The 24854-nt window shown below is 40.9% G+C and overlaps 1 long non-coding RNA gene across 1 annotated transcript; it reads left to right on the top strand.

Moving 5' to 3' along the window:
* Positions 1–1869: 1869 nt before the first annotated feature.
* Positions 1870–24768, top strand: LOC139170821 (uncharacterized). Its single transcript, XR_011559670.1, has 3 exons — positions 1870–2004; positions 10289–10389; positions 24671–24768. It is a non-coding gene; the product is annotated as an uncharacterized lncRNA (long non-coding RNA).
* The last annotated feature ends 86 nt before the right edge of the window (positions 24769–24854 follow it).

The following is a 24854-nucleotide window of genomic DNA, read 5'->3' as shown; positions in this document are numbered from 1 at the left end:
CAGCGGTTCTCAGCGCCGGAGAAAGGAAACTTTTGTGGGAGTTGTCAATCAAGGGGGCCTCCCCATTTCTTCGCCCTCTCCCCCCCTCCCCTCGCGCGCACACACCTGCGAAGCTGGCTGGATTTCGCTGGCTGAGCGCGCCGGCCTTAAAGGCGCAGGGTCCCCTCTGAGGGAGGGGGCGGCGGGGGGGGAGTAGCGTATGGTGCAAAGCTTTTCGATTGTGCGCCTTCCAAACGGCCCTCCCCTCTTTCCCGAGGGGGGGGGAGGAAAGAGAGGAGGGGGTCGATTGGGTGACCCAGGTTCCCTTTCACTTGAGAGAAAGTCCACCCCGCATCTCTGGGATCTGATTCACACGTTCCCCTCCCGTATTCCCGGGTCTTGTGAATTTTGCCCGAGTGTCTCCTTTTCTTTCCCCCCCCCCAAACAAGCCCAGGATTAAAAAACAAAACAAAAAACCCAAACGGCGTTTGTAGTGGACAACGGAGGCGTTCTCACGACCTTTCCCACCCCGTAAACTAAGGGAAAAGGGCGCAAATGGAAAGGAAAGGAAGAGTTGAATCTGGCAAAGATATAATTTATCCCTTCGCGTTTATATAAAGTTCGCCGGAAAAGAATTGATTGAGCGGAAATGGTAGCTTGCGAATTTCACCAAAATAAAATAATGAGGTTATGTCGGAGAGGAACGGGAGAGGAAAGGAACAACAGAGAAGTTGGTTGTAGGAGCCCAAGGGCCGGTGCGTCGCGGTTAAGAAACACGTGGGGATGTAAACACGTGGGGATGTGACCCGGCCCAAGACGCGTGTCGCTCCTTTGCAACGGGGTCGGTTACAGGTAGCACCCATTCTGCTTCCCGCTTGGATGTTTTTGTGGAGACTGGGAATTTCTCCCGGCAAAGATCCAGGACACTTAAAAATAGTTTGGGGGGGGGGGGGGGAGAGAAGAAAATAGGATGAGTGTAATTGGAAGAGGAACAAATCTTTCCCTGCTCCATGTCTATGGAGATTCTTAGCCCCCCAGATCATGGGATAGAATATAATTAATTAGAATTAGAAGAGAAGAGAATGTTGAATTGGAAAAAAATAGAGTAGAATAGAATATTAAATTGGAATAGAAGAGAAGAGAAGAAAATATTAAATTGGAATGGAATGGAATAGAATAGGAATAGAATATTAAATTGGAATAGAATGGAATGCAATAGAATAGGAATAGAATAGAATAGAATATTAAATTGGAATAGAAGAGAAGAGAAGAAAATATTAAATTGGAATGGAATGGAATGGAATAGGAATAGAATATTAAATTGGAATAGAATGGAATGCAATAGAATAGGAATAGAATAGAATATTAAATTGGAATAGAATAGAGTAGAATAGAATAGAATATTAAACTGGAATGGAATAGGGTAGAATAGAACAGAACAGAGTTTTATTGGCCAAGTGTGATTGGATACACAAGGAATTTGTCTTTGGTGTAGATGCTCTCAGTATAGTACATACTTTGTACTTTGGGTTGTCCCAAAGGTGCTTTATCAAGAGGCAACTGGACTTTCTTGTTCTAGTTTGAGGACATTTGGCTTCTCATGGAAGAATGCAAATGACCAGCAAAGAATATAAACCCTTCCATTCCCCACCATCCCGTTAGATCCGAAGAAGCTTCCTGGTTGAGAAGTGAAATGCCTTCAAAGAAAAACCAAGGAAGTCCAGTTGCCTCCTTTTTTAAAAAACAAAAACGCAAACCACCTTTGGACTAATAGAAAATAGAAACATAGAAGTCTGACGGCAGAAAAAGGTCTCATGGTCCATCTAGTCTTCCCTTATACTATTTCCTGTATTTTATCTCAGGATGGATATATGCTTATCCCAGGCATGTTTACATTCAGCTCCTGTGGATTGACCAACCACGTCTTCTGGAAGTTTGTTCCAAGCATCTACGACTCTTTCAGAAGTAACTAAAGAAGTAACTTTAGAACGAAAGAAGTAACTCCTCATTTTCAAGTAAATTCAGGTAAATATATAATTTGGATATTATTTATTTTATTTATTTATTTATTGGATTTGTATGCCGCTCCTCTCCGTAGACTCGGGGCGGCTAACAACAGTGATAAAAAACAGCATGTAACAATACAATACTAAAACAACTAAAAAACCCTTATTATAAAACCAAACTTACATACATACAAACATACCATGCATAAAGTATAGAGGGGGAAAGAATATCTCAGTTCCCCCATGCCTGAGGGCAGAGGTGTGTTTTAAGGAGCTTAGGAAAGGCAATGAGGGTGGGGGCAATTCTAATCTCTCCGGGGAGTTGGTTCCAGAGGGCCGGGGCCACCACAGAGAAGGCTCTTCCCCTGGGTCCCGCCAAATGACATTGTTTAGTTGACGGGACTCGGAGAAGGCCCACTCTGTGGGACCTAACTGGTCACTGGGATTCATGCGGCAGAAGGCGCTCCCAGAGATATTATTTTTGGATATTATTTTTTTGTTCCGGGCCCAGCAAAATTTTATCCAATTTTCTTTTTTTAACCCTCTGCGCATTCGAAGAGGGTGTAAAAGCACACACAAGGTGTGTACTTCCAAACTGATAGGAAAGGTACCAAGTGGATTTCATTGCTGTCATAAACTCTTGGTTTTTTTTCAGTACCATTGAAGCTTAAATAGTATTTAAGTGACCCATTGTAAATCGGGGACTACCCCTAGTTGCTTCCTTTAAAAAAAAAAAAGTATGGAAGTTCTTTAAGTTCTCTTTTCCAAAGAGAAGGACCCCCAAAGTGAAATGAAACAGGGAATTTCAAAGGACCAGGCTGAAGACATCTCTTTTCCATAGGCCCCAGGCAAAGTTCAATCTGTTTGACAAAGGCTAACAGAAAGGTTGATGGCTGGGCGGGACGAATAATCAAGAGATAGCAACAAAATACCTGCAGCTAGAAAGATAGCAGCTTAGGGACTGACTTGATGGGAGAATTAGCTCCTTGATGTGCAAGTGGATTGAAAGTAGGGGAAGGGTTAGAAAAATGAAGAAATAGCATCAGATGAAGAGATGATGAAGTAGACATTGCAGAAACAGACAGACTTACATTGAAGATTAAACAGAAAGAAGAGGACAGAATGTTACAAAACATGGAATTTATTTGAGCAATGGCTGGGGGGGGGAAAGTGGGGGGAAAGATTAGGAATATCATTTGTATTGTTAAGCAAACAGAACAACCAAAACAGGGTGTTTTGTTAAGCCCGAATTAAATGTAATATTAGAAAATTAATAAAACTTTATTAATATATTGTCTTTTTGTAATATTAATAATCAAATTAATATTTCTGTAAAATAAAAATTAATGAAAGAAAAAGAAAGGAGGTGATGAGTTATTGGAGGTCTATTTTTAAATATGGGAGTGACACTAATCTGTCAATCAATCAGTCAATCAATCAGAATAGAGCTGGAAGGGACCTTGGAGAACATCTAGTCCAGCTTCCTGCTCAAGCAAGAGACTAGAGAATCTCTATGGAGATTGTGACTGAAGAAGAAGAATGCAAGAAGCTTCTTGGGTGACAAGATGAAACATCTTCAAGGAACAACAAAGCCCAGGTCCCTCTTGGCATTGTCCCAAACAAGGACCCATTGGCCAACAAAGCTAAAAGTCTATTTGAATAGGAGGAAATGAGCTTCTCATTTCAGGAAGAGAACTCCAAAGTTGTCCACCTTATTGATAAGAGATTCATTTCTAGGCAGGGATAGAACATTTAAGTACCAATAAAGGAGAATATTTGTAACTCGGGATTGAAATGAGGTGTCCTTGAAGGTCTCTGAGCTATTTTCTTGCAGATGTTTCATCAGCCAACTAGGTAACCTCATCAGGGCTAAAGGAGGAGGAGGAGGTGATGAATGACTGTCGGATCCTTGGTGGTGTCTAAGGTTGGTGGTCTTCTTGTAGATGTTTCCTTACCCAAGTGGGTAACATCATCAGTACTAGAATTGAGGAGGAAGAGGAATGGTGGTGGTGGTGATGAATGGTGATGAATGATTATGGGATCCTTGGTGGTCTCTAAGCAGTGAAGGGCTACCAAAATTTTTACTACCACGTTGTGGGCGTGGCTTATGCAGGACACCCTGCATTTTCTTTTTTTTTCTTTTTTGAAATTTTTTTATTGGTTTAAAATATATATTTACACATTTACAAAAACATAACAAAAAGAAAATAGACAAAAAACAAAACAAAACAAGACTAAACAAAACACATTCAGACAAAAATAATAATAAGTTATAATCATAATATTAATTAATTACTTATTTAAGTACAATAAACAATATTGACTATAACAATAAACAAATAATATAATATATATTATTTAAATTCTCTTATGCATTTTCTTTCAAGATCTTTCAGTACAAATTGGGTGCTCTGGGGTGGGGCTCCATTTTTCCTACTTCACTGCGTTCCCCCCATCCAGGTAGTAGCCCACCCCTGTCTCTGAGCTTGGTGGTTTTCTTGTAGACTTTTCATTAACCAGCTGGGTAACATCATCAGTGCTAGAATAGAGGAGGAAGAGGAGGAGGTGGTGGTGGTAATGAATGACTTTGGGGTCTTGGTATTCTCTGAGCTTGGTGGTTTTCTTGTAGACTTTTCATTAACCAGCTGGGTAACATCATCAGTGCTAGAATAGAGGAGGAAGAGGAGGAGGAGGAGGAGGAGAAGAAGAAGAAGAGGAGGAGGAGAAGAAGAAGAGGAGGAGGAGAGGAGGAGGAGGAGAAGAAGAAGAAGTGGTGGTGGAGGAGGAGGAGGAAGAGGTGATGAATGACTGTGGGATCTGAGCTTGGTGGTTTTCTTGTAGATGTTTCATCACCCACCTAAGTAACCTCATCCGTGCTAGTCATAATGACAAGGGATCCCAGGGACTAGCTGGTTAACAAAAAGTCATATGGGAGGGGAAAAAAACCCAGCTCAGGGAGGACCAAGGAGCCCCTGGCAACTTCTAAGGGCTCCAGGATGTGTGTGAAGGAAAGGCATTTGAGTTTCTCCTGGTCTCCAAGAGGAAACCCAGGGGTGGTTTTTTCTGAAGCTGCTAATTTTTTGCTTGGGGAAATGTTACCCCCACCCACCCACCCCGTTCTCCTTGTCTCCCCTGGGTGAGTTTCCTGTGGATGGTTGCAAAGACAGGTTGAGTGTTGACTTCCCCGCCTGGAGGGAAGAAATTCTGCCCCCTTTCTCCCTTCACACATTCCAAAGTCAGCCCTTTGCTCTGGCTTGTCTGGTTGGGGCACCGGAAAGCCTCTCCCTTGGCCAGGAATGGGGAGGGTTCTCCCTGTTTTTATTTTTTGTTCTTCTATTTTGTTTTATTTATTCTTTTTCCTTCGTTCCTTCCTTCCTTCCTACCTGCCTTCCATTTATCTTTTTCTTCCTTCCTTCTTCCTTTCCTTGCTTCCTTCCTTCTCTTCCTTCCTACTTGTCTCCCATCTATATTTTTCCATCCTTTCTTTCTTTCTTTCTTTCTGTCCTTCCTTCTCTTCTTTCCTTCCTTCCTTTCTTCTTCCCACCCTTCCTCTCTCTTTCTTTCTTTTCCTTCCTTCATTCCTGCCTGCCTTCCCTTCCTCCTTCTTTTTACTTCTCCCTTCCTACCTGTCTTCCATGTCTCTTCCATCTTTCTTTCTTTCTCTCTATTTATTCCTCTTTTCCCTTTCTCTCCCTCCCTCCCTCTTTCTTTCTTTTTCATTCTTTTCCTCCCTCCCTCTGTCTCTTTCTTTCTTTTGAGAGACCACAAAGAGCAGAGGCAAATATAACAGTTTATATAAATAAAAAAGAAAGCTACAGAATGGAAGGCTTGCTGGGATGAGTTCCTTCTTACTACTACATTTTCAGAGAAGTGGGGGGGGGGGGCATTTTTGATCAGGGAAGAAATTAGCTAGGGAGGACACACAATAGAAGCTTAGCCTGTAAGGGAAGTGAGAATGGGGGGGCGAGGGGGGGGGCTGGGCTCTTGACAAATCTCTTTCTGTAAACTCTCTCTCTGTGTTTGTGTGTGTGTGTGTATTTGTGTGTGGAGTGCCTTGCTTTTTCAATTACAGCCATTCATTGGGCAGAAGACTTGGGGTAGAGGGGGAAACACAGCTCCCCTTCCCTCTCCAGCCCATATTAACTGTTGCCTCCTTAAAAGAATATCCCGAGATGGGAGCCCTTTCGGACTTAGGTCTTCTGTGCCCTGGACTCTTCTGTCCCCCACTATGAAATCATCCCCCCCCCCCAGAGGAGAAGATGAGGGTGTGGAGGAAGAAGGCATCTTGGCTTTCCCTACAGCGCAGGAACAAACTGGGTTCATGCCTCGAACAAAGCCAGGGTTTGTTTTGAGCGAGAGGGGTTTGGGGTTTTTTTCTCCGAAAGCCAGGTTTTAGAAACCATTTATCAGGGCTCCCTGTTCTGCATGACGGGCACTTGCTGAATAAGTCATAGCCGGATAATGACAGGATGACTTGAGAGCGGTGGTGGGATTCACCCAGTAGAGAAGGTGGATAGACTAAGCCCTTCCCAGGCACTTTAGAGAGGAGGAGGGAGAGAGAGAGAGATGGAGAGAGAGTGTGAGAGAGAAGGAGGGAGAGAGAGAGGAAGAGAGAGAGAGGGAGAGAAAGGGAGGGAGGGAGAGAGGAGGGAGAGAGAGAGGGAGAGAGAGACAGAGGGAGCAGAGGGAGAGCGAGAGAAAGAGGAAAGGAGGGGGGATGAGATGGAGGAAGGGACAGAGAGAAAGGGAGGGAGGGAGGGAGAAAAGATAGAAATAGTTCTAGAATAAGCAGCATGGGTGATGTTACCTAGTTAGGTAATGAAATGTCTTCAAGAAAAGTACCAAGCTCAAAGAGCACCAAATTCTCACAGCCCCCTCCTCCTCTACACCCCACTTCCTCCTAGCACTAATGATGTTATCTATCTAACTATCTCTCTCTCTCTCTCTCTCTCTATCCATCCATCCATCTTCTACCTCTATCTCTTTATCTCTCTCTCTCTCTCTTTCTCTCTCTCTCTCTATCTATCTATTTGAGTTGAAAGGGACCTTGCAGGTCATCAAGTCCAACCCCCTGCTTAAGCAGGAATTCCTACAACACCCCAGCCAAATGGAAGTCCAATCTCCTCTTGAAAATGTCCAAAGTTGCAGAGCTCACAACCTTTGCAGGCAGGCCGTTCCACTGGTTGATCGCTCTGACCATCAGGAAGTTCTTCCCTATTTCCAGGTTGAATCTCTCCTTGGTCAGCTTCCAACCCTTGTTCCTCCTCTGGCCCTCTGGTTCCCTGGAAAATAGTGTGACCCCCTCCAATCTGTGGTAACCCCTCAAGTACCTGTAAACTGCTATCATGTCCCCCCTGGCCCTTCTTTTCTCTAGGCTATTTATGCCCAGTTCCAGCTATCTCTCTTCAAAGGTCTTGGTTTCTAATTTGTCTTGATAGCAATGTCCCCAAATTTGAGGGGCTGCCACAGAGAAGAGGGGGTCAAGCTATTCTCCAAAGCACTTGAAGTCCAGACAAGGAATAACAGATGGAAGATGACCAAAGAGAGATTCAACCTAAACTAAATTTACAGTCAAAAGTGTTGCAGGAAAGTCATCTGGGTGTCCACATACCTCTGGATACTTAATCTTGCATAATGCTAATGGCACACACAACATTTGCATTTTGGAATCAGTTAGGCTGATGGCTGCATGCATACAGAGTTTTAAAGGTGCGAATTTAAATGAGCCATTAGTCTTTTGTTTAGGTGTGCCAAGATTTTTTTTTTTTTTAAATTGCATTTGCCTTTTAAAAGAAGTAGGAGAATCCCAGATTTTTCACCTTCTTCTTTCTCTAATTGATTATTTCAGCCTCCTCCTTCCTGGAAGTTATAAATTCAGGGAAGATATTCTCTTTATTCCTTTGTATTTGATATAGAAGTTCAGGAATTTTTTTTTTCTTTTAAGAATCACAATTTGGTTGAATAACATGTTGGAAATAACATCGCATTGAGAAATGGGTGTTTCTATGGAAGGGTTGAGAAAAAGGTAATAACTGTGAAAGAGAATTCTTGAAAAATTAAGTTGCAGAGTTACGTTGCAGAATTAAGTTGGGCTAGCAAATGGCTTTTTAAAAAAAATAAAATAATGCAGTGGCCAAATTCATTGTCCAGATTTGCTTAGAAAAGAAAAGAAAAGAAAAAAAGTCATGGAATTAAGTTTATAATTCTAAAACATGTTGGGGCAGATATATGACGGGTAAACTGGTCCAGTTACCGGTAATTAATGAAAGTGTAATGTTGTTGTCTCTGGAAGGGTTTATTGATTGGCAAGATGGGAAGCTAATTTTTTTTTTTTTACAAACAAACAAATACAGTGTTCCCTCGATTTCCGCGGGGGATGTGTTCCGAGACCGCCCGCGAAAGTTGAATTTCCGCGAAGTAGAGATGCAGAAGTAAATATACCATTTTTGGCTATGGACAGTATCACAAGCCTTCCCTTAACACTTTAACCCCCTAAATTACCATTTCCCATTCCCTTAACAACCATTTACTCACCATTATTACTGGTACTCACCATTGAATAAGACACTTAGTGTTCCTGATATTTATAAACATAATTATTTATTAACAATAATTATTTTTTTTGTTATTTATTTGCAAAAAAATTAGTTTGGCAATGACATATGACATCATCGGGTGGGAAAAACCGTGGTATAGGAAAAAAACCGCGAAATATTTTTTAATTAATATTTTTTGACAAACCGTGGTATGGTCTATTCGCGAAGTTCGAACCCGTGAAAATCGAGGGAACACTGTAAATGAAAAATAAACAAATTGAGGTTATAAACTGGGACCCAGAAGGGAAAAAAAGGCATATAGGACTAGTCAAGGAACTAAGACTTGCCTCCGCTTTAACAAAGGACTAACTAGCTGCATTTGGAGAGGAACAAAAGACCAATTAGCTTCCTAGGGCAGCCAGGGGACTGCATCTCCCATCAACCCCAGCTGGAGGCCAGATTCACTTAACAGCCATGTTAATAGAATAGAATTAGAAGTATAATGTTTATTTATTTATTTATTTATTTATTAGATTTGTATTATGCCGCCCCTCTCCATAGACTCGAATAGAACAGAACAGAACAATGGAATGAAGAAAGACTAAAGTAGCGTAGAGTAAAGTAGATTATAGAGTAGAATAGAATAGAATAGAACAGAACAGAAGAGAACAATGGAATGAAGAAACAGTAGAGTAGAGTAGAGTAGAGTAAAGTAGATTATAGAAAAGAATAGAATAGGAGGAGAACAATGGAATGAAGGAATAGAACAGAACAGAACAGAACAGGAGCAAAACAATGGAATGAAGAAAGAGTAGAGTGGAGTAGAGTAGAGTAGAGTAGAATAGGAGCAGAATGATGGAATGAAGAAAGAATAGAATAGAGCAAAGCAGAACCAAACCGAACCGAACAGAACAGAACAGAGTTAGACCTTGGAGGTCTTCCATCCAACCCCCTGCTCAGGCAGGAAACCCTACACTACTTCAGAGAAATGGTTATCCAACATTTTCAAGGGTTGACGTGATAGAAGTCCCCAATTCTAGTATTTGTGGGGCCACCACAAAGAAAAGGGAGTCAAACTACTCTCCAAAGCACCTGAGGGTAGAACAAGAAGCAATGGGTAGAAACTAAACAAGGAGAGAAGCAACCTAGAACTAAGGAGAAATTCCATGACAGTCTGAACAATTAATCCATGGAACAGCTTGCCCCCAGAAGTTGTGAATGCCAAAACAGTGGAAGTCTTTAAGAAGAGACTAGAAGAAATCATGGCTTAGCATTTGTGAACCCAGCACATTGCTCAGGACCTAAATTTGTGCGTTGCTTCTTCCTCTAGAGCAGTGTTTCCCAACCTTGGCCACTTGAAGATATCTGGACTTCAACTCCCAGAATCCTCCAGCCAGCATTTGCTGGCTGGGGAATTCTGGGAGTTGAAGTCCAGATATCTTCAAGTGGCCAAGGTTGGGAAACACTGCTCTAGAGGTTACAAAAACAAGCCAGCTTTTGGTCTGGCCACAGTCAGGTCCTTGGTTTTGAGCTCCTGGTTGGAAGAAGGGTGGGAAAGAATTAAATCTTCCTGGAAAGTCGGCTGGGATCGGCCTTCTCATTCTCCGTCCCTCGGCCGCTCGTAAGTTGACACAGTGACATGTCCTGGTAAGACAGCTTGTTTGCATTGCCCGCAAACCGAGCCCGCCCGTCTCTGCTGCTCCTTGTCTTCGCTGTTTGGTTAAGCACTGTGAGAATTGTCACTCTTGATCAACTTCTTGCCAACAGTTCAGCTCTTTCATCCCCTTCCGTTCTCGCTGGGTCGCTCTTCGTGCCCGAATCGGTGGCTTCTCTGGAGATTCTGCTTTTATGACCAGCATCATCGACAGGTTGGATAAAGAAAACAGTATCTATCTCTCTCTCTAGCTATCTATCTCCCTCCTTCCTTCTCCCTATTTCTCTCCATCCCATCTCCTTCTTTCTTTCTCTCCCTCCTTCTCCCTCTCTCTCCCTTTTTCCCTGTCTATCACCTTCCTTCTCCCTCTGTGTCCCTCTCTCTCTCTCTTTCTATCCCCCTCCCCCTTTCTCTATCTCTCACTCCTTCTCTCCCTCTTTCCATCTCTCTCCCCCTCCTTCTCCCTCCTTTCTGTTTCCCTCTTTCCTGCTCTTCCTCCCTCCTTCTGTCTCTCCCTCCTTTCCCCTCTCTCCTTCTTTCCTTCCTTCTTCCACCTTCTCTTTCTCCCTCTCTATTTCCCTCCCCTTCTATCCCTCTTTCCATCTCTCTCCCCTCCTTCTCCCTCCTTTCTGTTTCCCTCTTTCCTGCTCTCCCTCTCTCCCTCCCTCTTCTTTCCCTCTCCCTCCATTTCCCTCCCTCCATCCTTCATTCCCTCCTTTTTCCACCTTCTCCCCATTTCCTCCCCTTCTATCCCCTTTTCCATCTCTCTCCCCTCCTTCTCCCTCCTTTCTGTTTCCCTCTTTCCTGCTCTCCCTCTCTCCCTCCCTCTTCTTTCCCTCTCCCTCCATTTCCCTCCCTCCATCCTTCATTCCCTCCTTTTTCCACCTTCTCCCCATTTCCTCCCCTTCTATCCCCTTTTCCATCTCTCTCCCCTCCTTCTCCCTCCTTTCTGTTTCCCTCTTTCCTGCTCTTCCTCCCTCCCTCTTCTTTCCCTCTCCCTCCATTTCCCTCCCTCCATCCTTCATTCCCTCCTTTTTCCACCTTCTCCCCATTTCCTCCCCTTCTATCCCCTTTTCCATCTCTCTCCCCTCCTTCTCCCTCCTTTCTGTTTCCCTCTTTCCTGCTCTCCCTACCTCCCTCTTCTTTCCCTCTCCCTCCATTTCCCTCCCTCCATCCTTCATTCCCTCCTTTTTCCACCTTCTCCCCATTTCCTCCCCTTCTATCCCCTTTTCCATCTCTCTCCCCTCCTTCTCCCTCCTTTCTGTTTCCCTCTTTCCTGCTCTCCCTCCCTCTTCTTTCCCTCTCTCTCCCTCCGTTTCCCTCCCTCCCTCCTACTTTCCCTCCTTTTTCCACCTTCTCTTTCTCCCTCTCTCTCTATTTCCCTCCCCTTCTATCCCTTTTTCCATCTTTCTCCCATCCTTTTCCCTCCTTTCTCTTTCCCTCTTACCTGCTCTCCCTCTCTCCCTCCATCCTTCTTTCCCTCCCTCTCCCACCTTCTCTTTCTTCCCCTCTATCTGTCCCCTTTACTCCCTCTTTCCCTCTCTCTCCCCCTCCTTCTCCCTCCATCTCCTTCCTTCTCCCTCCCTCTCTCCCTCCTATCAAAAGTCATCCAAGCTCCCTCCTTTCTTCTCAAAATTCCTCATTTTCCTTTGGCCAAGGAAAGTTCAAGAGCCCCCTTAACAAGAGACTTTGTGGAGGCTTTGGTTTATCTTGCCACCATGTAACTGATCTTTATCTATGGGCAGGTAATTGTCCCCTGGGGGTGTTCCTGAGATGACTCAACTTCAGAAGGTCCCAGCTGAACTTAAACTCCTTGACTGGCCAATGTTCTCATTAAGCTTAAGTCCCCATCACATGACCCACCAAGTGACTCAACCACATGCCTACACAGTGGTTCCCAAACTTGGCAACTTTAAGAGTTGTGGACTTCAACTCCCAGAGTTTTTATGCTGGCTGGAGAATTCTGGGAATTGAAGTCCCACAAGTCTTAAAGTTGCCAAGTTTGGGAAACACTGTGAGTCTACAACATATGAAGAACGGTTGCAAAAACTGGGCATGACTAGTTTAATGAAAAGAAGGACCAGAGGAGACATGAGAGCTGTCTTCCAATATCTCAGGGGTGGCCACAAAGAAGAAGGAGTCAACCAGTGAAGGGCTACCAAATTTTTACTACCACACTATGGCCATCGCTTATGCAGGACATCCTGCATTTTTTTCCAACCTCTTTCAGTGAAAATTGGGTGCTCTGGGGTGGAGCTCCCCATCGAGGCAGTAGCCCACCCCTGGAGTCAACCCTCTTATCCAAAGCACTGACAAGAAGCAATGGGTGGAAACTAAACAAGGAGAGAAGCAACTTAGAACTAAGGAGAAATTTCCTGACAGTCAGAACAGTTAATCAGTGGAACAGAAGTTGCCTCCAGAGGTTGTGACTGCTCCAACTCTGGAAGTTTTTAAGAAGATGTTGGATAACCATCTGTCTGAAGTAGTGTAGGGTTTCCTGCCTAAGCAGGGAGTTGAACTAGAAGACCTCCAAGGTCCCTTCCAACTTTGTTTTCTTCTTCTTCTTCTTCTTCTTCTTCTTCTTCTTCTTCTTCTTCTTCTTCTTCTTCTTCTTCTTCTTCTTCCTCCTCCTCTTCTTCTTCCTCTTCCTCTTCCCCTTCTCCTTCTGATGATGATGATGATGATGATGCCTTTTGTAAGCTATTGAAGACCCACCTATGTCGTCAGGCATGGGGAAATTAAGTTACTCCTGGACTTATGTATGTATGGTATGATTGTGCTGCATGGTTTTAATAATGGGTTTTAGATGTCTTTTAATATATTGGATTGGTCATATTGTTGTTTTTATTGTGAGCCGCTCCGAGTCTCCGGAGAGGGGCGGAAATCAAATCAAACCAAACCAAACCAAACCAAACCAAACCAAACCAAACCAAACCAAACCAAATCAATCAATAATATCAGCTTAATACTCCATATTTTGACGGAGCTCTCTTGGCCAGTCACCTACCATAAAAGGATGCATTCAAATCTATTATTATTATTATTATTATTGTTGTTGTTGTTGTTGTTGTTGTTGTTGTTGTTGATGAGTAAAAAAACAGGGGTGGAACAGGAGAGGGAGGGAGGGGGAGGGGAGAAAGTTCTTGGAGGGCAGTATTCCAGTATTTGAGGGGCTGCTGCAAAGAAGAGGGGGGTCAACTTATTTTCCAAACCACCAGAAAGCAAGACCAGAAACAATGGATGGAAACTACTCAAGGAGAGAAACAACCTAAGGATAAATCTAAGAAGGAAAAACTCAATTGCTACCAACCTGTGTACTGCATGAGTCAAAAAGAAGGCTGCGATCATATCTACGGACCCCTCGCATCCTGAACACAAACTGCTTCAACTCCCACCCTCAAAACGTCGCTACAGAGCCCTGCACACCAAGACAACTAGACACAAGAACAGTTTTTTCCCAAACACCATCACTCTGCTAAACAAATAATTCCCTCAACACTGTCAAATAATTCACAAAGTCTGCATTACTATTACTAATAGTTTTCTCACCATTCCTATCATTTATGTCCTTCCACTTATGACTGTAACTTGTTGCTTGTATCCTTACGATTTATATTAATATTGATTGTTTCCTGATTTCATTGTTCCCATCACTCATCTCCTCCCACTTAAGACTGTATGACCCTAACTTTTTTTGCCTGTATCCTTACAATTTATATTGACTGGTTCCTAATATGATTGGATTGGTTATTTTTACCCAGACTATCATTAAGTGTTGTATCTTATGATAGTTGATGAACACTAAGAGCATATGCACCAAAGACAAATTCCTTGTTTGCACAGTCAGACTTGGCCAATAAAATGCTCTCCTCTCCCCTCCTCTCCTCCACTATCCTTTCTCTTCTCCTCTCCTCTCTTCTCCCTTCTCCTCTCTTCTCCCTTCTCTTCTCCCTTTTCTCTCCTCTCCTCTCTTCTCCTCTCCTCTCCTCTCCTCCACTATCCTTTCTCTTCTCCTCTCTTCTCCCTTCTCTTCTCCCTTTTCTCTCCTCTCCTCTCCTCTCCTCCACTATCCTTTCTCTTCTCCTCTCTTCTCCCTTCTCCTCTCTTCTCCCTTCTCTTCTCCATTTTCTCTCCTCTCCTCTCTTCTCCCTTCTCTTCTCTTCTCCCTTCTCTTCTCTTCTCCCTTCTTTCCTCTCCTCTCCTCTCTTCTCCCTTCTCTTCTCTTCTCTCTTCTCTTCCCTTCCCTTCCATTCTATTGTATTCTATTCTATTCTATTCTAAATTTCCTGTCTGTGAGCACAATTAATCAGAGAAGAGAGAAATTCCCACCAACTCCAAACTTCCCATCAACTCAGTGCTGGGGCCTTCCAGCAGCTTCAATTAATAGCTTCTCAAAACATCTGCCAAAAATAGGCAGAAGGTTTTCCCCAGATCAAAAGTGACAGCCTCCTCATTAAGCCAGCATTTAGGAGGCTAACTAGCGAATCCATCAATGGGGACTTCTTCGTAAGCTCTTTAATCTTGTCCAATTGGACAACAGGGCAACGAGACTGAAAGCTGGGAAGGGAGTTGGGTGAGAGTCATTCTAGCTTGATGCTTCAAACCTGGCTGGAAAGATGCTGCTGGACAGTTGTGAAAGCCCTTTTGGGTATCTGGAAGGGGAGAGCAGAGCTTCAGATGGACTCTTCAAAACTCAAAACTGTAGAAATGGTGGTAGACTTTAGGAGAAACCCTTCCACCCTTCCACCTCTCACAATACTGGACAATACAGTATCAACAGTAGAGACCTTCAAATTTCTGGGTTCTATCGTATCTTGAGATCTAAAATGGTCACCTAACATCAAAAACAAGAATGTTCTTTCTCCACAAAATCAGGAAGCTCAAACTTCCCAAGGAGCTGCTGATCCAGTTCTACAGAGGAATCATTGAGTCTGTCAAATGCACCTCTACAACTGTCTGGTTTGGTTCTGCAACCCAACAAGACTGACACAGACTTCAGAGGAGAATCAGAACTGCAGAAAAAACAATGGCTCCCAACCTGCCTTCCATTGAGGACCTGCACTAGTCAAAAAGAGGGCAGTGGTAATATTTACTGACCCCTCGCATCCTGGACATAAACTGATTCGACTCCTACCCTCAAAACGTCACTACAAAGCACTGCACACCAAGACAACTAGACACCAGAACAGTTCCGCCCCGAACGCCATTTATTTATTTATTTTATTTATTTATTTTGTCCAATACACAATAATACACAATGAAAGTTATAGAGGATATAGTAGAGAAGAAATACGATATATAGGAGAGACTATAGGACAGGGGGCGGAAGGCACTCTAGTGCGCTTATGTATGCCCCTTACTTACTGAATAAAAAAATAAAAATAAAATAGACACAAGAACAGTTTTTCCCCCAAACGCCATCACTCTGCTAAACAAATAATTCCCTCACCACTGTTTATTAAGTCTGCACTACTATTACTACTAGGTTTTTTTCCTCATTATTCCTATCACCCATCTCCTCCCACTTATGACTGTAACTTATTGCTTGTATCCTTAAGATTTTTATTAATATTGCTTCTTCATTGCTTGTCTGACCTCTATGACAATCATTAAGTGTCATACCCCATGATTCTTGACAAATGTATATCTTATTTTATGTACGCTGAGAGCATCTGCACCAAGACAAATTCCTTGTGTGTCCAATCACACTTGGCCAATAAAAAAAAATTCTATTCTATTCTAACAAGGAGATTCTTGGCAATTGGCTTTCTGGCCTCTGTTTTAAGAAGTCCTTAATTCATTTAGGGAAGAAACAAAAGCTTGGTTTTACTCTCCAGAAGACCTCCGGAATATTATGAATAGGATGGGTTGACTCCCTCTCTCCCCGTTCTTCAAGACCAAATCCCTTGCCAGGATTAATCAAGGATTGTTAGCAATCACCTTTTGTTACTCTCGTACATGTAGACATAATCTTCTGTTTCGTAGGGAATATTCTCTTTTTTATTGATAATTAGGAGCAAAGGAGAATAACAGTTGTCCTCTCCCGCTGCTAATTAAATGGCTCGACTTATTAGGCTTTGAGAAAGGTGGGGGAGAAACAAACATTTGCAGATTAATTTTTTTTCCGCTCATGGCTTCTATTGAGCTCAAAGGGACCCCTTTTAGCAAAAAAAAAATTAAAAATGACAAATCTGAATTGTCAACGGTGGCTTGATAAGGGAGATAAAGGTCCTACGTCTTAATGTCACAGAAGGTCTTATTAAAGGAGCCTTAATTGCGTGAAAGGGTCTATGAAAACATTAATTAAATACTGTCGAGGATAATTAAGTCCAGTTACTGATGGTTTAATTAAAGTTGGTTTCCTGGTTTTTGAAAGGGGAGAGGGGGGGAAAATAAAAGCCTGGAAGGTCCAGATTTTTTCTCCAGCCAGAGGAACGGACAATCTTTCCAGGCAGGAAGGGTTGAGCTCACAAATGGTAACCTTCAACGGCTGTAGAGGAAATACGATTTAGCAATAGGTGGGAATCTCATTTTAGGGTGGTCTGCCTGGAAAATTGTTGTGATTTTTACAGTCAGATTAAAAAACAACAACAACTGAGCAATTGTAGCTCCTGGAAAAGTATCTGAGATACTTTTGAGGGCCTGTTAGAAAAAGGTAAGCGTGGAAACCTGGAAAGGATGCTCCATGTAGCACTGGTGATGTTAAACAGTTGGTCATGAAAGTTCTGCAAGAAAACAGACAAGGTTATGGAGCACCAGGGCCCGCCACAGTCATTGTCCTCCTCCTTCTCCTTCTGTTATTTCTTCTTCTTCTTCTTCTTCTTCTTCTTCTTCTTCTTCTTCTTCTTCTTCTTCTTCTTCTTCTTCTTCTTCTTCTTCTTCTTTTATTTTTCTCTTCTCCTCGTCCTCTTCTTCCTCCTCCTCTTCTTATTCTTTTCCTCTTCTCTTCTTCTTTTTTCTCTTCTTCTTCTTCTCCTCCTCCCCTCCTCCTCCTCCCCTCCTCTTCTTCTTCTTCTTCTTCTTCTTCTTCTTCTTTTATTTTTCTCTTCTCCTCCTCCTTTTCTCTTCTCCTCCTCCTCCTCCTCTTCCTCCTCCTCTTCTTATTCTTTTCCTCTTCTCTTCTTCTTTTTCTTCTTCTTCTTCTTCTTCTTCTTCTCCTCCTCCTCCCCTCCTCCTCCTCCTCCTCCTCCCCTTCTTCTTCTTCTTCTTCTTCTTCTTCTTCTTCTTCTTCTTCTTCTTCTCCTCTTCCTTCTTCTTCTACTTCTTTCTCCTCTTTCTCCTCTTCTTCTTCCTCCTCTTCTCCTCCTTCTCTTTATTTATTGGATTTCCTCCTCCTTCCTCTTCCTCCTCCTTTGTCTCTCCTCTCCCCCCTCTTCCTCATGCCCCTTCCTCTTCCTACCAATTGCTTAAAAAGCACAATGATTTGTTTAACAACTTTGGCAAAGCGGCCCAAAAAACTGGTATGACTCCTCTTAGCATCCATCTTGTTTGACAATGTCCCAATTGCAGTAGTAACTCAAGGACTTTCTGTTGCCAACTCCTAAGAGAAGCAAATTTCACTTTTCCAAACGTTACATTCGCCTCTTTGTCCAAAATGTATTCTTTTGCTTAGAGGTGCTTTATTTCCAATTGCAGAGAGAAATTGACACTCAGGTGAGTCTTGGGTAAGTTCGACAGATTTCTATCACCTTAAAATGCTGTTGGGGTCCATGCATGGCCTTCAAAACCATCATTAGGCCTGCCACCAGGTTGGCAGCTACAGAACGATGTTGACTTGCATTCTGCAACATAAACATAAACATAAAGACCTTGGTATACTAATAACAAAAGATTTAAGTGCCAAAGCCCACTGCAACAATATAGCCAAGAAGGCTTCAAGAGTTGTAAACCTAATCGTACGTAGCTTCTGCTCTGGAAATCTCACACTAGTTACCAGAGCTTACAAAACTTTTGCCAGACCCATCCTCGAATACAGCTCATCTGTTTGGAACCCATGTCCTATTGCTCTCCTATATCTCCTATACCTTTCTTCTATTCCTATATCTCTTCTTCTATTATTTCATTGATATGTTCTATTACTATATCTTCTTTTCTATTATTTCTTAGATATTTATTTATTTATTTATTTATTGGATTTGTATGCCGCCCCTCTCCGGAGACTCGGAGCGGCTAACAACAGTAATAAAACAATGTACAATAATAATCCAATAAATACTAAAAATGATTAAAAAACCCATTAATATAAAAAACCAAACATACATACAGACATACCATGCATAGAATTGTAAAGGCCCAGGGAGAAAGAGCATCTCAATTCCCCCATGCCTGGCGGCAGAGGTGGGTTTTAAGGAGCTTACGAAAGGCAAGGAGGGTGGGGGCAATTCTAATCTCTGGGGGGAGTTGGTTCCAGAGGGCCGGGGCTGCCACAGAGAAGGCTCTTCCCCTGGGTCCCGCCAAGCGGCATTGTTTTATATATTTTACTATGAGTATCTCCTCTATAACCTTCATCATGTATTTTACTATGTGTATATATATAGATATATACCCACTGAAACCCTCATTGTGTATTGGACTAAATAAATAAAAAAATAAAATAAAATAAAATAAATAAAATAAATAAAATAAATAAAATAAATAAAATAAATAAAATAAATAAAATAAATAAAATAAATAAAATAAATAAAATAAATAAAATAAATAAAATAAATAAAATAAATAAAATAAATAAATAAAATAAATAAAATAAATAAAATAAATAGAAGAAACATAGAAACATAGAAGACTGACGGCAGAAAAAGACCCCATGGTCCATCTAGTCTGCCCTTTTACTATTTCCTGTATTTTATCTTACAATGGATATATGTTTATCCCAGGCATGTTTAAATTCGGTTACTGTGGATTTACCAACCACGTCTGCTGGAAGTTTGTTCCAAGGATCTACTACTCTTTCAGTAAAATAATACTTTCTCATGTTGCCTTTGATCTTTCCCCCAACTAACTTCAGATTGTGTCCCCTTGTTCTTGTGTTCACTTTCCTGTTAAAAACACTTCCCTCCTGAACCCTATTTAACCCTTTAACATATTTAAATGTTTCGATCATGTCCCCCCTTTTCCTTCTGTCCTCCAGACTATACAGATTGAGTTCATTAAGTCTTTCCTGATACGTTTTATACTTCAGACCTTCCACCATTCTTGTAGCCCGTCTTTGGACCCGTTCAATTTTGTCAATATCTTTTTGTAGGTGAGGTCTCCAGAACTGAACACAGTACTCCAAATGTGATCTCACCAGCGCTCTATATAAGGGGATCACAATCTCCCTCTTCCTGCTTGTTATACCTCTAGCTATGCAGCCAAGCATCCTACTTGCCTTTCCTACTGCCCGACCACACTGCTCACCCATTTTGAGACTGTCAGAAATCACTACCCCTAAATCCTTCTCTTCTGAAGTTTTTGCTAACACAGAACTGCCAATGCAATACTCAGATTTAGGATTCCTTTTCCCCAAGTGCATTATTTTACATTTGGAAACATTAAACTGCAGTTTCCATTGCTTTGACCATTTATCTAGTAACGCTAAATCATTTACCATATTACAGACCCCTCCAGGAATATCAACCCTATTGCACACTTTAGAGTCATCGGCAAATAGGCAAACCTTCCCTACCAAACCTTCCCCTATGTCACTCACAAACATATTAAAAAGAATAGGACCCAGAACAGACCCTTGTGGCACACCGCTTGTAACCTGTCTCTGCTCAGAATACTCGCCATTAACAATAACTCTCTGATGTCTATGCTTCAGCCAGCTTGAAATCCACTGAACTATCCAGGGATTAAGTCCAATCTTCACTAATTTATCTATCAGCTCTTTATGTGGAACCGTATCAAAGGCTTTGCTGAAGTCCAGATAGGCAATATCCACGGCACCACCTTGATAAAATAAATAAAATAAATAAAATAAATAAAATAAATAAAATAAATAAAATAAATAAAATAAATAAAATAAATAAAATAAATAAAATAAATAAAATAAATAAAATAAATAAAATAAATAAAATAAATAAAATAAATAAAATAAATAAAATAAATAAAATAAATAAAATAAATAAAATAAATAAAATAAATAAAATAAATAAAATAAATAAATAAAATAAATAAAATAAATAAAATAAATAAAATAAATAAAATAAATAAAATAAATAAAATAAATAAAATAAATAAAATAAATAAAATAAATAAAATAAATAAAATAAATAAAATAAATAAAATAAATAAAATAAAATAAAATAAAATAAAATATACACGTCGTAACTTACCTGATGATGGTGTGCAGTCTTCCCCAACCTCCATCCCTCCCTCCCTGAAAGACCCAAGGAGCAATGAATCAGGCAGCTGAAAAGCCATAATGAACAATTGAAAACTTGTCCTGTTATCATTTTGTGACATTCAGACAAGACTCCAGATCGGGCATAAAAGGAGCGAAAGAAAGAAACGACGCGGCAATTCCAGAATCACATCATTGAAGAGGGAGATTGCTTCATACAAAAGTTGACAATGTGCTCATGAAAGCTATTGTTGATATTCTGCGTATTATAAATATCTGATCAGGACAGAAAAAGAAAAACAGGGGGAAGAGGAAGAATCTACATTCTCGGGTCAACTGTTAACATGAGTGTTAAAAACGGCCCCATTCCAAGAAATGTAAACCAGCCAACCATTGTTTGCATGTTGCTGTTTTCCAAGCAAATAGAAGTCGTTGGACGCCAAGTTCCACACTTGGAGGACTGTGTACAGTTCTGGTCATCGCACCTCAAGAAGGATAGAATGGAACTGGGAAAGGTGCAAAAAAGGGCAACAAGAACAATCAAGGAAATGGAGCCCCTCCCTTATAAAACCAGGTTGCAACGCCTTGGTCTCTTCAGCCTTGAAAGACGGCGTTTAAGAGGTGACTTGATCGAAGGGTATAAAATCATGCATGGGATAGAAATTTTATTTTTTCTTTATGTACACCAAGAGCCTATGCACCGAAGACAAATTTCCTGTGTGTGTCCAATCACATTTGGCCAATAAAGAATTTTATTCTAATTCTAAAAAAAAGAATACCTTGTGGGAGATATGGGACGAACAGGAGACAGAGTGAAGGTATTTCTTGTGTGTTGGGAAATAATAATAGAATAGATAGAATAGAACAGAATTCTTTATTGGCCAAGTGTGATTGGACACACAAGGAATTTGTCTTTGGTGCAGATGTTCTCAGTGTACATAAAAGAAAAAGAGACATTTGTCAAGAATAGAGTAGAGTGGAGTAGAATAGAATAGAATAGAATTCTATTTTGGCCAAGTGTGATTGGACACACAAGGAATTTGTCTTTGGTGCAGATGCTCTCAGTGAACATAAAAGAAAAAGAGACATTTGTCAAGAGTAGAGTAGAGTAAAATAGAATAGAATAGAATAGAATTCTTTATTGGCCAAATATTAATGCACACACAAGGAATTTGTCTTTGGTGCAGATGCTCTCAGTGTACATAAAAGAAAAAGATGCATTTGTCAAGAATCACGTGGTACAACACTTAATGATTGTCATAGGGGTCAAATAAGCAATGAAGAAACACTCAATATTAATAAAAATCTTAGGATACAAGCAATAAGTTACAGTCATGCAGTCCTAAGTGGGAGGAAAAGGATGATAGGAATGATGAGAAAAACTAGTAGAATAGAAGTGCAGATTTAGTAAAAAGTATAGAATAGAATAGAATAGAATAGAATTTTATTGGCCAAGTGTGATTAGACACACAAGGAATTTGTCTTGGCGCATATGTTCTAAATGTCCATGAAAGAAAAAGAGACATTTGTCAATAATCATGTGCTACAACACTTAATGGTTGCCATAGGGGTCAACTAAGCAATGAAGAAATAATCAATATTAATAAAAATCTTAGGAGACAAGCAACAAGTTACAGTCACACAGTCCTAAGTGGGAGGAAAATGATGATAGGAATGATGAGAAAAACTAGTAGAACTAGAAGTGCATACTTAGTAAAAATAATAACACAGAGAGAGAGAGAGAGGGAGAGTTTTTCTAAGGGTTTTAATCCAATGGGGCTCTCCAAAGGCTTCCTATCATTTAGCCAATTAAACCTGAAATCTGCTCGAAGGAGGCGGCGGGGTGGAGAGACGCTGGTGCAAAACGGAGAATTCCCCCCATGGCTTTGTGAGAGATGCTTCTTGGCAGATGCACAAGCCTGACTTTTGCCAAAGGAGGATTGTGAATGGCGAAGGAGAAACACAATTGAGCGGGTAACGTTACACCGTCCCTCTCTCTTCGCTCGGAACCTCTGAATTTGTGGGAAAGAGATATTCAATCCCGCAGCATTTGTGCGTAATGACCGAAAAATGACAGATCTCTGCTTTGCAGATATGACTAACGCACACCTTGTCGGTAATTCCTGTCTCGAAATGGGCTGCCAAGTCCCCACATCGGCTGGAGAAGGTCCAGGGACATTACTTGGTTTCAATGGCTGTTTTTTAAAGTTACTTTTTAAAAAGTTTCAGTTACCTAATTGCCTGCTCTTTGCAAAGCCACGATATGAATGCCGTTCCCTAGTCCGGACGTCCCAATAGAAACTTGGTTACATAGAAATATAGAAGATTGACAGCAGACAGTAACAAACACAACAGGTGACAAGTAAAAAAAACTGTAGTGAAAATAGAAACATGGATACATAGAACATTGATGGCAGAAAAAGACCTCATGGTCCTTCTAGTCTGCCCTTAAACTATTTCTTGTATTTTATCTATATTTATCCCAGGCAGGTTTAAATTCAGTGACTGTGGATTTACCAACCACATCTGCTGGAAGTTTGTTCCAAGGATCTACTACTCTTTCAGTAAAATAATATTTTCTCACGTTGCTTCTGATCTTTCCCCCAACTAACCTTAGATTGTGCCCCCTTGTTCTTGGGTTCACTTTCCTATTAAAAACACTTCCCTCCTGAACCTTCTTTAATCCTTTAACATATTGAAATGTTTTGATCATGTTCCCTTCGGTCCTCCAGACTCTACAGATGGAGTTCATGAAGTCTTTCCTGATACATTTTATGCTTAAGACCTTCCACCATTTTTGTAGCCCCTCTTTGTGGACCCGTTCAATTTTATCAATATCTTTTTGTAGGTGAGGTCTCCAGAAATGATTACCATTAAGGACTTGGCTGAATTGCATTATCCAAATAATGCACTTTCTTTCCAGCCCGTAGAAAGTAGCACAGGAGTAAAGTGTGCCTACCTAAAACTTATTATCCCAAAGAGTAAGTTGCTGGAATTGGGTTAATTTGTTTGATAAAAAGAAGGATTAGGGGCAGTGATGGGCTCTTCGGGGTACAGTCAGGTATGCAGAACCAGTAGAAAAAAACTCATTTTCAGCCTGCAGTGATTTAGGCTGATGATGATGATAATAATAATAATAATAATAATAATAATAATAATAATAATAAATTCAATAATTTATTAGATTCATATGCCGCCCCTCTCCGAAGACTCAGGGTGGCTCACAACAATTTTATTTTATTTTATTCATTTGTCCAATACACAAATACATAGGAAGAAAAATAGACATGTAGTAATATATATAAGAGTAAAGTGAACTTAGAGGAGAGGATATACGAAAGAAAGAAAATATATATGATAAGTGAGAGAAAGGAAAGACAATTGGGCAGGGGACGAAAGGCACTCCAGTGCACTTATATATCAGAAGGAAAAGGGGGGGGGCATGATCGAAACATTTAAATATGATAAGGGGTTAAATAAGGTTCAGGAGGGAAGTGTTTTTAATAGAAAAGTGAACACAAGAACAAGGGAGCACAATCTGAGGTTAGTTGGGGGAAAGATCAAAAGCAACGTGAGAAAATATGATTTGACTGAAAGAGTAGTAGATCCTTGGAACAAACTTCCAGCAGATGTAGTTGGTAAATTCACAGTAACTGAATTTAGACATATATATATATAAATACTAATGGTAAGGAATTTTTTTTCCTCTATCAAGGTAAAGCAAAGACTATTTTCTGAAGGAATGACACCTCAGGTAGATCAGAGATCTAGAAAGCATATGACCTTCACAATCGTTAATTAAATTTAAAAGAAAGGGAGAAAGAGAGGGAGGGAAGGAGGAAAAAGAAGGATAAACCAATTATTTTCAATAAATGGAGATTACTGATAATTCTTTCCCGAAGCCCCCCTCCCTCTCAAATCTCAAGGAATAAAACTTTAATGTATGTTTCCCCCAAAAGTTCCTTTGAACATCTTCACCTTTGGAAATTACATTGAAATTCTTATGTGGAATAATGTAGGCCCACCAAGCTTCGATCCATTTTGGGGTAGGGGGGTGGGTTTCCCTGTATTTATTTTGTGAATAACAAAGAATATCCAGTCAATTTCTAGATTCTGAATTACTAGAATATCACTGCAGTAAACCATACTTATTTTTTCCATTTCTTGGTAGATTTACATGTGGTATTCTTTGTACTCATAAACACCTGGACATTGGAGAATAGCCAAACTATTTGCCACCTACACTAACTGATGGTTTTGCCTCATTATAGACAGGTAAGAGGGGAAAAATAAGAAGTTTTTGAATGGTCAGAATGGGAAGATGGCGGAAAAGATGTATAATTACTTCGGTCTAA

Source organism: Erythrolamprus reginae, chromosome 8 (assembly GCF_031021105.1).
Source record: "Erythrolamprus reginae isolate rEryReg1 chromosome 8, rEryReg1.hap1, whole genome shotgun sequence".
Taxonomy (NCBI): domain Eukaryota; kingdom Metazoa; phylum Chordata; class Lepidosauria; order Squamata; family Dipsadidae; genus Erythrolamprus; species Erythrolamprus reginae.
Note: the sequence above shows the minus strand (reverse complement) of the source record. Positions and strands in the feature narration are given on the sequence as shown.